We start from the raw sequence: 12,081 nt of genomic DNA, 5'->3' as shown, positions 1-12,081 counted from the left end.
AGCAAACATGTTTTCCCCTGACCAAGTAGCTGCTCGGCAAAGTTGTAAAGCGGAGACCCCTCGGGCAGCCGCCCAAGATGAGCCCACTTTCCGTGTGGAATGGGCTTTTACAGATTTTGGCTGTGGCAGGCCTGCCACAGAATGTGCAAGCTGAATTGTACTACAAATCCAACGAGCAATCGTCTGCTTAGAAGCAGGAGCACCCAGCTTGCTGGGTGCATACAGGATAAACAGCGAATCAGATTTTCTGACTCCAGCCGTCCTGGAAACATATATTTTCAGGGCCCTGACTACGTCCAGCAACTTGGAATCCTCCAAGTCCCTAGTAGCCGCAGGCACCACATATGAAAAATTAGGTAAGGGCTTTTATAGGATAAAGCCGCCAATTCTGAGACACGATCTACAGAGAGCCAACGTAAAAAATAACAATGTTTATTAATAAAACATATAAAAAGATTAATTGTCAAATAACCGGTGAAAAATATATATATAAATATATATAAGAACATTCTACCTTTGAGAAAGTCACGTGAACGTGACGAAACGCGTCAGGACCCGCCCCTATCCACACTCAGCTCAGGTGAAATCTTCCAGGTGTTCCTTGGTCCCCGCTGCACCCTCCGTCTACAGCATCCGACATCAGCGGCTTCAGCGCACACGCCGCCACGACCGGGTTGTGAGAGAGACGGTCCATTCCTTTCCGCTGCACAGCGTATATGGGCATTGCAGGACATTGAAGCCGAGGACGCTCGGCTCTTACCAGCCCATTTTGGAAAGGTATTGAATATCAATTTCAACTGAGGGACTTTTTTATTCATTAGGATCCTACCAACACACCTGGTATTTATCAACTATCTAACAAGTGAATCACGGAACTTTTCACCCCAATAAGCTGAGTCATTACAATATACCACTAGTTCACGTCTAGTGACTGTTCTTATATATATTTGTATATATTTTTCACCGGTTATTTGACAATTAATCTTTTTATATGTTTTATTAATAAACATTGTTATTTTTTACGTTGGCTCTCTGTACATCATGTTTCGTTCCTGATATTCAGCGCAGCCGTTTGTTCTTTTTCTATGCTATCACCACAATACTACACATAGTATTCCGGCAAGCGCAGACTATCAGGAACATAAAATTGTGATTATTTAATTCTATGAAACACGTATTGGTTTTCACTTTTTATTTTGATGATTAGGCGCTCGTTTGTTGCAGTTTTTTGTTTTGGTCAATTCTGAGACACGCCTGGCTGAAGCCAGGGCTAACAGCATTACCACTTTCCATGTGAGATATTTTAAGTCCACAGTGGTGAGTGGTTCAAACCAATGTGATTTTAGGAATCCCAAAACTACATTGAGATCCCAAGGTGCCACTGGAGGCACAAAAGGAGGCTGTATATGCAGTACTCCCTTGACAAACGTCTGAACTTCAGGAACAGAAGCCAGTTCTTTTTGGAAGAATATTGACAGGGCCAAAATTTGAACCTTAATGGACCCTAATTTGAGGCCCATAGACAGTCCTGTTTGCAGGAAATGCAGGAAACGACCCAGTTGAAATTCCTCTGTAGGGGCCTTCCTGGCCTCGCACCACGCAACATATTTACGCCAAATACGGTGATAATGTTGTATGGTTACATCCTTCCTGGCTTTGATCAGGGTAGGGATGACTTCATCCGGAATGCCTTTTTCCTTCAGGATCCGGCGTTGAACCGCCATGCCGTCAAACGCAGCCGCGGTAAGTCTTGGAACAGACATGGTCCCTGCTGGAGCAGGTCCTTTCTTAGAGGTAGAGGCCACGGGTCTTCCGTGAGCATCTCTTGAATTTCCGGGTACCAAGTCCTTCTTGGCCAATCCGGAGCCACGAGTATAGTCTTTACTCCTCTCCTTCTTATGATTCTCAGTACTTTTGGTATGAGAGGAAGAGGAGGGAACACATACACTGACTGGTACACCCACGGTGTTACCAGAGAGTCCACAGCTATTGCCTGAGGGTCCCTTGACCTGGCGCAATATCTGTCCAGTTTTTTGTTGAGGCGGGACGCCATCATGTCCACCCTTTGGTTTTTCCCAACGGTTCACAATCATGTGGAAGACTTCTGGGTGAAGTCCCCACTCCCCCGGGTGAAGATCGTGTCTGCTGAGGAAGTCTGCTTCCCAGTTGTCCACTCCCGGAATGAACACTGCTGACAGTGCTATCACATGATTCTCCGCCCAGCGAAGAATCCTTGCCACTTCCATCATTGCCCTCCTGCTTCTTGTGCCGCCCTGTCTGTTTACGTGGGCGACTGCCGTGATGTTGTCCGACTGGATCAACACCGGCTGACCCTGAAGCAGAGGTCTTGCCTGACTTAGGGCATTGTAAATGGCCCTTAGTTCCAGGATATTTATGTGAAGTGACGTTTTCATGCTTGACCACAAGCCCTGGAAATTTCTTCCCTGTGTGACTGCTCCCCAGCCTCTCAGGCTGGCATCCGTGGTCACCAGGACCCAATCCTGAATGCCGAATCTGCGGCCCTCTAGGAGATGAGCACTCTGTAACCACCACAGGAGAGACACCCTTGTCCTTGGAGACAGGGTTATCCGCTGATGCATTTGAAGATGCGATCCGGACCATTTGTCCAGCAGATCCCACTGAAAAGTTCTTGCGTGGAATCTGCCGAATGGAATCGCTTCGTAAGAAGCCACCATCTTTCCCAGGACCCTTGTGCATTGATGTACTGACACTTGGCCTGGTCTTAGGAGGTTCCTGACTAGGTCGGATAACTCCTTGGCTTTCTCCTCCGGGAGAAACACCTTTTTCTGTACTGTGTCCAGAATCATCCCTAGGAACAGCAGACGTGTCGTCGGAATCAGCTGCGATTTTGGAATATTTAGAATCCATCCGTGCTGTCGTAGTACTACTTGAGATAGTGCTACTCCGACCTCTAACTGTTCTCTGGACCTTGCCTGCTTACTTTGTGCCTTCCAATGCACAATGCAAACTACAGGTAGTGCTGCAGGGCCCACACCCTTTTACTTGCCGTACAGAGCAGCTCTGGAGCTGTTACAGTGCCCAGCTGCTGCAAGAAATCAGCTTGAATGCTTCAGGGGCTGGGGCATAGCCAACATGAGCCCCACACCGAAGGAGGGTGGAGGTGTTTAATGCGAACTAGGGGTCATCCAAGCGCCGCAAAAGGCCGCCATGCCCTGCACGCCCCTTTTCTCTTTTCATATGCAGACGAGGGTTGAAGCCAACTTTGACCCACTGCTTGGATGACATCACCGTATGCAAATCCATCTGCTGCAGGCCTTCCCCCAGGAATGCTTGCACTAGTTGTTGCATTTGGTTTGTTGTTTGGGGGTGCTTCAGTATTAGGCAGCCTTCTGCCCTCCCATGTTTATCTGGAAATATGTGTTCTCCCTGCAGTTGTTGTCCCCAGATGAGAGTTCCCTTGTGCTGCCTCAGTTGAATCTCCTTTACTTGACAGAGATGTGCCTGAGCAGCGGCCCTCCCCAGCCCTATCCCAAATCATACTTATTTTGCATAGGCGATACCATGGTCATGAAGATTGTTCTCCCAGGGTGAGGTTCATTCATTGCATTCTGGGTATGCTGACCCCTGTGCTTTCCCCAAATGTGGGAAACTCGACTGCATTATTTGTGGTAGTGGGGGACTGTGTTTGTGCTTTCCTCTGGACAGCTCTGGTAAAAGTCAGATTTATTTGTCTCAGATCTTCCTCTAGCCTTGTTCTTCTTTCGAGAGTTCCCTTGTGCTGCCTCAGTTGGATCTCCTTCACTTGACAGGGGGGTGCCAGAGCAGCGACCCTCCCCAGCTCTAGCCCAACTCCTACTTACCTGCCAGGTGAGATACTTTGATCATGAAGGTGCTTCTCCCAGGGCAAGGCTCACCCATTGCACTCTGGGTGTGGTGCCCCTGCGATTTTCCCAAATGTGGGAAGCTTGACTGCATAATTTGTGTTTCCCCTGGTCGGCTCTCGTATAATTCAGATCTCTTTGTCTCAGGTCTCTCTCCAGCCTAGTTTGCTGTCTGTTTCCACTTCTTTTTTCATGAGCCCCTCCCTTTTATACCCTTGTGCACTATCCTGACTTCTCCTCCTGTCTGCTTACTTTGTGCCTTCCAATGCACAATGCAAACTACAGGTAGTGCTGCAGGGCCCACACCCTTTTACTTGCCGTACAGAGCAGCTCTGGAGCTGTTACAGTGCCCAGCTGCTGCAAGAAATCAGCTTGAATGCTTCAGGGGCTGGGGCATAGCCAACATGAGCCCCACACCGAAGGAGGGTGGAGGTGTTTAATGTGAACTAGGGGTCATCCAAGCGCCGCAAAAGGCCGCCATGCCCTGCACGCCCCTTTTCTCTTTTCATATGCAGACGAGGGTTGAAGCCAACTTTGACCCACTGCTTGGATGACATCACCGTATGCAAATCCATCTGCTGCAGGCCTTCCCCCAGGAATGCTTGCACTAGTTGTTGCATTTGGTTTGTTGTTTGGGGGTGCTTCAGTATTAGGCAGCCTTCTGCCCTCCCATGTTCATCTGAAAATATGTGTTCTCCCTGCAGTTGTTGTCCCCAGATGAGAGTTCCCTTGTGCTGCCTCAGTTGAATCTCCTTTACTTGACAGAGATGTGCCTGAGCAGCGGCCCTCCCCAGCCCTATCCCAAATCATACTTATTTTGCATAGGAGATACCATGGTCATGAAGATTGTTCTCCCAGGGTGAGGTTCATTCATTGCATTCTGGGTATGCTGACCCCTGTGATTTCCCCAAATGTGGGAAACTCGACTGCATTATTTGTGGTAGTGGGGGACTGTGTTTGTGCTTTCCTCTGGTCAGCTCTGGTAAAAGTCAGATTTATTTGTCTCAGATCTTCCTCTAGCCTTGTTCTTCTTTCGAGAGTTCCCTTGTGCTGCCTCAGTTGGATCTCTTTCACTTGACAGGGGGGTGCCCGAGCAGCGACCCTCCCCAGCTCTAGCCCAACTCCTACTTACCTGCCAGGTGAGATACTATGATCATGAAGGTGCTTCTCCCAGGGCAAGGCTCACCCATTGCACTCTGATTTCCCCAAATGTGGGAAGCTTGACTGCATAATTTGTGTTTCCCCTGGTCGGCTCTCGTATAATTCAGATCTCTTTGTCTCAGGTCTCTCTCCAGCCTAGTTTGCTGTCTGTTTCCACTTCTTTTTTCATGAGCCCCTCCCTTTTATACCCTTGTGCACTATCCTGACTTCTCCTCCTGTCTGCTTACTTTGTGCCTTCCAATGCACAATGCAAACTACAGGTAGTGCTGCAGGGCCCACACCCTTTTACTTGCCGTACAGAGCAGCTCTGGAGCTGTTACAGTGCCCAGCTGCTGCAAGAAATCAGCTTGAATGCTTCAGGGGCTGGGGCATAGCCAACATGAGCCCCACACCGAAGGAGGGTGGAGGTGTTTAATGCGAACTAGGGGTCATCCAAGCGCCGCAAAAGGCCGCCATGCTCTGCACGCCCCTTTTCTCTTTTCATATGCAGACGAGGGTTGAAGCCAACTTTGACCCACTGCTTGGATGACATCACCGTATGCAAATCCATCTGCTGCAGGCCTTCCCCCAGGAATACTTGCACTAGTTGTTGCATTTGGTTTGTTGTGTGGGGGTGCTTCAGTATTAGGCAGCCTTCTGCCCTCCCATGTTCATCTGAAAATATGTGTTCTCCCTGCAGTTGTTGTCCCCTGATAAGAGTTCCCTTGTGCTGCCTCAGTTGAATTTCCTTTACTTGACAGAGATGTGCCTGAGCAGCGGCCCTCCCCAGCCCTATCCCAAATCATACTTATTTTGCATAGGAGACACCATGGTCATGAAGATTGTTCACCCAGGGTGAGGTTCATTCATTGCATTCTGGGTATGCTGACCCCTGTGATTTCCCCAAATGTGGGAAACTCGACTGCATTATTTGTGGTAGTGGGGGACTGTGTTTGTGTTTTCCGCTGGTCAGCTCTGGTAAAAGTCAGATTTCTTTGTCTCAGATCTTCCTCTAGCCTTGTTCTTCTTTCGAGAGTTCCATTGTGCTGCCTCAGTTGGATCTCCTTCACTTGACAGGGGGGTGCCCGAGCAGCGACCCTCCCCAGCTCTAGCCCAACTCCTACTTACCTGCCAGGTGAGATACTATGATCTTGAAGGTGCTTCTCCCAGGGCAAGGCTCACCCATTGCACTCTGGGTGTGCTGCCCCTGCGATTTTCCCAAATGTGGGAAACTTGACTGCATAATTTGTGTTTCCCCTGGTCGGCTCTTGTATAATTCAGATCTCTTTGTCTCAGGTCTCTCTCCAGCCTAGTTTGCTGTCTGTTTCCACTTCTCTTTTCTTGAGCCGCTCCCTTCTATGCCCTTGCGCACTATCCTGACTTCTCCCGTCTGCTTACTTTGTGCCTTCCAACGCACAATGCGAACTACAGGTAGTGCTGCAGGGCCCACACCCTTTTACTTGCCTTACAGAGCAGCTCTGGAGCTGTTACAGTGCCCAGCTGCTGCAAGAAATCAGCTTGAATGCTTCAGGGGCTGGGGCATAGCCAACATGAGCCCCACACCGAAGGAGGGTGGAGGTGTTTAATGCGAACTAGGGGTCATCCAAGCGCCGCAAAAGGCCGCCATGCCCTGCATAACCCTTTTCTCTTTTCATATGCAGATGAGGGTTCCAGCCAACTTTGGCCCACTGCTTGGATGACATCACCGTATGCAAATCCGTCTTCTGCAGACCTTCACCCAGGAATGCTTTTACTAGTTGTTGCATTTGGTTTGTTGTTTGGGGGTGCTTCAGTATTAGGCAGCCTTCTGTCCTCCCATGTTCATCTGAAAATATGTGTTCTCCCTGCAGTTGTTGTCCCCAGATGAGAGTTCCCTTGTGCTGCCTCAGTTGAATCTCCTTTACTTGACAGAGATGTGCCTGAGCAGCGGCCCTCCCCAGCCCTATCCCAAATCATACTTATTTTGCATAGGAGATACCATGGTCATGAAGATTGTTCTCCCAGGGTGAGGTTCATTCATTGAATTCTGGGTATGCTGACCCCTGTGATTTCCCCAAATTTGGGAAACTCGACTGCATTATTTGTGGTAGTGGGGGACTGTGTTTGTGCTTTCCTCTGGTCAGCTCTGGTAAAAGTCAGATTTCTTTGTCTCAGATCTTCCTCTAGCCTTGTTCTTCTTTCGAGAGTTTCCTTGTGCTGCCTCAGTTGGATCTCCTTCACTTGACAGGGGGGTGCCCGAGCAGCGACCCTCCCAAGCTCTAGCCCAACTCCTACTTACCTGCCAGGTGAGATACTATAATCAGGAAGGTGATTCTCCCAGGGCAAGGCTCACCCATTGCACTCTGGGTGTGCTGCTCCTACGATTTCCCCAAATGTGGGAAACTTGACTGCATAATTTGTGTTTCGTCTGGTCGGCTCTTGTATAATTCAGATCTCTTTGTCTCAGGTCTCTCTCCAGCCTAGTTTGCTGTCTGTTTCCACTTCTTTTTTCTTGAGCCCCTCCCTTCTATACCCTTGTGCACTATCCTGACTTCTCCTCCCGTCTGCTTACTTTGTGCCTTCCAATGCACAATGCAAACTACAGGTAGTGCTGCAGGGCCCACACCCTTTTACTTGCCTTACAGAGCAGCTCTGGAGCTGTTACAGTGCCCAGCTGCTGCAAGAAATCAGCTTGAATGCTTCATGGGATGGGGCATGGCCAACATGAGCCCCACACCAAAGGAGGGTGGGGGTGTTTAATGCGATCTAGGGGTCATCCAAGCAGCGCAAAAGGCCGCCATGCCCTGCACGCCCCTTTTCTCTTTTCATATGCAGATGAGGGTTGAAGCCAACTTTGACCCACTGCTTGGATAACATCACCATATGCAAATCCATCTGCTGCAGGCCTTCCCCCAGGAATGCTTGCACTAGTTGTTGCATTTGGTTTGTTGTTTGGGGGTGCTTCAGTATTAGGCAGCCTTCTGCCCTCCCATGTTCATCTGAAAATATGTGTTCTCCCTGCAGTTGTTGTCCCCAGATGAGAGTTCCCTTGTGCTGCCTCAGTTGAATTTCCTTTACTTGACAGAGATGTGCCTGAGCAGCGGCCCTCCCCAGCCCTATCCCAAATCATACTTATTTTGCATAGGAGACACCATGGTCATGAAGATTGTTCACCCAGGGTGAGGTTCATTCATTGCATTCTGGGTATGCTGACCCCTGTGATTTCCCCAAATGTGGGAAACTCGCCTGCATTATTTGTGGTAGTGGGGGACTGTGTTTGTGTTTTCCACTGGTCAGCTCTGGTAAAAGTCAGATTTCTTTGTCTCAGTTCTTCCTCTAGCCCTGTTCTTCTTTCGAGAGTTCCATTGTGCTGCCTCAGTTGGATCTCCTCCACTTGACAGGGGGGTGCCCGAGCAGCGACCCTCCCCAGCTCTAGCCCAACTCCTACTTACCTGCCAGGTGAGATACTATGATCTTGAAGGTGCTTCTCCCAGGGCAAGGCTCACCCATTGCACTCTGGGTGTGCTGCTCCTGCGATTTCCCCAAATGTGGGAAACTTGACTGCATAATTTGTGTTTCCCCTGGTCGGCTCTCGTATAATTCAAATCTCTTTGTCTCAGGTCTCTCTCCAGCCTAGTTTGCTGTCTGTTTCAACTTCTCTTTTCTTGAGCCGCTCCCTTCTATGCCCTTGCGCACTATCCTGACTTCTCCCGTCTGCTTACTTTGTGCCTTCCAATGCACAATGCAAACTACAGGTAGTGCTGCAGGGCCCACACCCTTTTACTTGCCGTTCAGAGCAGCTCTGGAGCTGTTACAGTGCCCAGCTGCTGCAATAAATCAGCTTGAATGCTTCAGGGGATGGGGCATGGCCAACATGAGCCCCACACCAAAGGAGGGTGGGGGTGTTTAATGCGAACAAGGGGTCATCCAAGCACCGCAAAAGGCCGCCATGCCCTGCACGCCCCTTTTCTCTTTTCATATGCAGATGAGGGTTGAAGCCAACTTTGACCCACTGCTTGGATGACTTCACTGTATGCAAATCCGTCTTCTGCAGAACTTCCCCCAGGAATGCTTGCACTAGTTGTTGCATTTGGTTTGTTGTTTGGGGGTGCTTCAGTATTAGGCAGCCTTCTGCCCTCCCATGTTCATCTGAAAATATGTGTTCTCCCTGCAGTTGTTGTCCCCAGATGAGAGTTCCCTTGTGCTGCCTCAGTTGAATCTCCTTTACTTGGCAGAGATGTGCATGAGCAGCGGCCCTCCCCAGCCCTATCCCAAATCATACTTATTTTGCATAGGAGATACCATGGTCATGAAGATTACTCTCCCAGGGTGAGGTTCATTCATTGCATTCTGGGTATGCTGACCCCTGTGATTTCCCCAAATGTGGGAAACGCGACTGCTTTATTTGTTGGTAGTGGGGGACTGTGTTTGTGTTTTCCTCTGGTCAGGTCTGGTAAAAGTCAGATTTCTTTGTTTCAGATCTTCCTCTAGCCTTGTTCTTCTTTCGAGAGTTTCCTTGTGCTGCCTCAGTTGGATCTCCTTCACTTGACAGGGGGGTGCCCGAGCAGCGACCCTCCCCAGCTCTAGCCCAACTCCTACTTACCTGCCAGGTGAGATACTATGATTATGAAGGTGCTTCTCCCAGGGCAAGGCTCACCCATTGCACTCTGGGTGTGCTGCCCCTGCGATTTCCCCAAATGTGGGAAACTTGACTGCATAATTTGTGTTTCCCCTGGTCAGGTCTCGTATAATTCAGATCTCTTTGTCTCAGGTCTCTCTCCAGCCTAGTTTGCTGTCTGTTTCCACTTCTCTTTTCTTGAGCCGCTCCCTTCTATGCCCTTGCGCACTATCCTGACTTCTCCTCCTTTCTGCTTACTTTGTGCCTTCCAACGCACAATGCGAACTACAGGTAGTGCTGCAGGGCCCACACCCTTTTACTTGCCTTACAGAGCAGCTCTGGAGCTGTTACAGTGCCCAGCTGCTGCAAGAAATCAGCTTGAATGCTTCAGGGGCTGGGGCATAGCCAACATGAGCCCCACACCGAAGGAGGGTGGAGGTGTTTAATGCAAACTAGGGGTCAGCCAAGTGCCGCAAAAGGCCACCATGCCCTGCACGCCCCTTTTCTCATTTCATATGCAGACGAGGGTTGAAGCCAACTTTGACCCACTGCTTGGATGACATCACCATATGCAAATCTATCTGCTGCAGGCCTTCCCCCAGGAATGCTTGCACTAGTTGTAGCATTTGGTTTGTTGTTTGGGGGTGCTTCAGTATTAGGCAGCCTTCTGCCCTCCCATGTTCATCTGAAAATATGTGTTCTCCCTGCAGTTGTTGTCCCCAGATGAGAGTTCCCTTGTGCTGCCTCAGTTGAATCTCCTTTACTTGACAGAGATGTGCCTGAGCAGCGGCCCTCCCCAGCCATATCCCAAATCATACTTATTTTGCATAGGAGATACCATTGTTATGAAGATTGTTCTCCCAGGGTGCGGTTCATTCATTGCACTCTGGGTATGCTGACCCCTGTGATTTCCCCAAATGTGGGAAACTTGACTGCATTATTTGTGGTAGTGGTGGACTGTGTTTGTGCTTTCCTCTGGTCAGCTCTGGTAAAAGTCAGATTTCTTTGTCTCAGATCTTCCTCTAGCCTTGTTCTTCTTTCGAGAGTTCCTTTGTGCTGCCTCAGTTGGATCTCCTTCACTTGACAGGGGGGTGCCCGAGCAGCGACCCTCCCCAGCTCTAGCCCAACTCCTACTTACCTGCCAGGTGAGATACTATGATCATGAAGGTGCTTCTCCCAGGGCAAGGCTCACCCATTGCACTCTGGGTGTGCTGCCCCTGCGATTTCCCCAAATGTGGGAAACTTGACTGCATAATTTGTGTTTCCCCTGGTCGGCTCTCGTATAATTCAGATCTCTTTGTCTCAGGTCTCTCTCCAGCCTAGTTTGCTGTCTGTTTCCACTTCTCTTTTCTTGAGCCGCTCCCTTCTATGCCCTTGCGCACTATCCTGACTTCTCCCGTCTGCTTACTTTGTGCCTTCCAACGCACAATGCGAACTACAGGTAGTGCTGCAGGGCCCACACCCTTTTACTTGCCTTACAGAGCAGCTCTGGAGCTGTTACAGTGCCCAGCTGCTGCAAGAAATCAGCTTGAATGCTTCAGGGGCTGGGGCATAGCCAACATGAGCCCCACACCGAAGGAGGGTGGAGGTGTTTAATGCGAACTAGGGGTCATCCAAGCGCCGCAAAAGGCCGCCATGCCCTGCATAACCCTTTTCTCTTTTCATATGCAGATGAGGGTTCCAGCCAACTTTGGCCCACTGCTTGGATGACATCACCGTATGCAAATCCGTCTTCTGCAGACCTTCACCCAGGAATGCTTTTACTAGTTGTTGCATTTGGTTTGTTGTTTGGGGGTGCTTCAGTATTAGGCAGCCTTCTGTCCTCCCATGTTCATCTGAAAATATGTGTTCTCCCTGCAGTTGTTGTCCCCAGATGAGAGTTCCCTTGTGCTGCCTCAGTTGAATCTCCTTTACTTGACAGAGATGTGCCTGAGCAGCGGCCCTCCCCAGCCCTATCCCAAATCATACTTATTTTGCATAGGAGATACCATGGTCATGAAGATTGTTCTCCCAGGGTGAGGTTCATTCATTGCATTCTGGGTATGCTGACCCCTGTGATTTCCCCAAATTTGGGAAACTCGACTGCATTATTTGTGGTAGTGGGGGACTGTGTTTGTGCTTTCCTCTGGTCAGCTCTGGTAAAAGTCAGATTTCTTTGTCTCAGATCTTCCTCTAGCCTTGTTCTTCTTTCGAGAGTTTCCTTGTGCTGCCTCAGTTGGATCTCCTTCACTTGACAGGGGGGTGCCCGAGCAGCGACCCTCCCAAGCTCTAGCCCAACTCCTACTTACCTGCCAGGTGAGATACTATAATCAGGAAGGTGCTTCTCCCAGGGCAAGGCTCACCCATTGCACTCTGGGTGTGCTGCTCCTACGATTTCCCCAAATGTGGGACACTTGACTGCATAATTTGTGTTTCCTCTGGTCGGCTCTCGTATAATTCAGATATCTTTGTCTCAGGTCTCTCTCCAGCCTAGTTTGCTGT

The 12,081-nt window shown here is 49.6% G+C and overlaps 14 non-coding genes and 1 pseudogene across 14 annotated transcripts; all 15 read left to right on the top strand.

Moving 5' to 3' along the window:
• Nucleotides 1-3,518: 3,518 nt before the first annotated feature.
• Nucleotides 3,519-3,682, top strand: LOC135034960 (U1 spliceosomal RNA). Its single transcript, XR_010230061.1, has one exon. It is a non-coding gene; the product is annotated as a U1 spliceosomal RNA (small nuclear RNA).
• A 152-nt stretch (nt 3,683-3,834) lies between these two features.
• LOC135034893 (U1 spliceosomal RNA) lies at nt 3,835-3,997 on the top strand. Its single transcript, XR_010229997.1, has one exon. It is a non-coding gene; the product is annotated as a U1 spliceosomal RNA (small nuclear RNA).
• Nucleotides 3,998-4,671: 674 nt separating this feature from the next.
• Nucleotides 4,672-4,835, top strand: LOC135034945 (U1 spliceosomal RNA). The gene has a single exon (XR_010230047.1). It is a non-coding gene; the product is annotated as a U1 spliceosomal RNA (small nuclear RNA).
• Nucleotides 4,836-5,807: 972 nt separating this feature from the next.
• On the top strand, nt 5,808-5,971 carry LOC135034825 (U1 spliceosomal RNA). Its single transcript, XR_010229946.1, has one exon. It is a non-coding gene; the product is annotated as a U1 spliceosomal RNA (small nuclear RNA).
• A 152-nt stretch (nt 5,972-6,123) lies between these two features.
• LOC135034869 (U1 spliceosomal RNA) lies at nt 6,124-6,286 on the top strand. Its single transcript, XR_010229985.1, has one exon. It is a non-coding gene; the product is annotated as a U1 spliceosomal RNA (small nuclear RNA).
• Nucleotides 6,287-6,957: 671 nt separating this feature from the next.
• On the top strand, nt 6,958-7,121 carry LOC135034943 (U1 spliceosomal RNA). The gene has a single exon (XR_010230045.1). It is a non-coding gene; the product is annotated as a U1 spliceosomal RNA (small nuclear RNA).
• A 152-nt stretch (nt 7,122-7,273) lies between these two features.
• Nucleotides 7,274-7,436, top strand: LOC135034849 (U1 spliceosomal RNA). Its single transcript, XR_010229970.1, has one exon. It is a non-coding gene; the product is annotated as a U1 spliceosomal RNA (small nuclear RNA).
• Nucleotides 7,437-8,110: 674 nt separating this feature from the next.
• LOC135034827 (U1 spliceosomal RNA) lies at nt 8,111-8,274 on the top strand. Its single transcript, XR_010229948.1, has one exon. It is a non-coding gene; the product is annotated as a U1 spliceosomal RNA (small nuclear RNA).
• Nucleotides 8,275-8,426: 152 nt separating this feature from the next.
• LOC135034880 (U1 spliceosomal RNA) lies at nt 8,427-8,568 on the top strand (annotated as a pseudogene).
• Nucleotides 8,569-9,260: 692 nt separating this feature from the next.
• On the top strand, nt 9,261-9,425 carry LOC135034844 (U1 spliceosomal RNA). The gene has a single exon (XR_010229965.1). It is a non-coding gene; the product is annotated as a U1 spliceosomal RNA (small nuclear RNA).
• A 152-nt stretch (nt 9,426-9,577) lies between these two features.
• On the top strand, nt 9,578-9,740 carry LOC135034866 (U1 spliceosomal RNA). Its single transcript, XR_010229982.1, has one exon. It is a non-coding gene; the product is annotated as a U1 spliceosomal RNA (small nuclear RNA).
• A 674-nt stretch (nt 9,741-10,414) lies between these two features.
• Nucleotides 10,415-10,578, top strand: LOC135034826 (U1 spliceosomal RNA). The gene has a single exon (XR_010229947.1). It is a non-coding gene; the product is annotated as a U1 spliceosomal RNA (small nuclear RNA).
• A 152-nt stretch (nt 10,579-10,730) lies between these two features.
• Nucleotides 10,731-10,893, top strand: LOC135034837 (U1 spliceosomal RNA). The gene has a single exon (XR_010229958.1). It is a non-coding gene; the product is annotated as a U1 spliceosomal RNA (small nuclear RNA).
• A 671-nt stretch (nt 10,894-11,564) lies between these two features.
• LOC135034931 (U1 spliceosomal RNA) lies at nt 11,565-11,728 on the top strand. Its single transcript, XR_010230033.1, has one exon. It is a non-coding gene; the product is annotated as a U1 spliceosomal RNA (small nuclear RNA).
• Nucleotides 11,729-11,880: 152 nt separating this feature from the next.
• LOC135034872 (U1 spliceosomal RNA) lies at nt 11,881-12,043 on the top strand. Its single transcript, XR_010229987.1, has one exon. It is a non-coding gene; the product is annotated as a U1 spliceosomal RNA (small nuclear RNA).
• Nucleotides 12,044-12,081: the final 38 nt, after the last annotated feature.

This window comes from Pseudophryne corroboree, unplaced genomic scaffold (assembly GCF_028390025.1).
Source record: "Pseudophryne corroboree isolate aPseCor3 unplaced genomic scaffold, aPseCor3.hap2 scaffold_586, whole genome shotgun sequence".
In the NCBI taxonomy this organism is placed as follows: domain Eukaryota; kingdom Metazoa; phylum Chordata; class Amphibia; order Anura; family Myobatrachidae; genus Pseudophryne; species Pseudophryne corroboree.
This window is presented reverse-complemented; position numbering and strand designations above follow the sequence as displayed.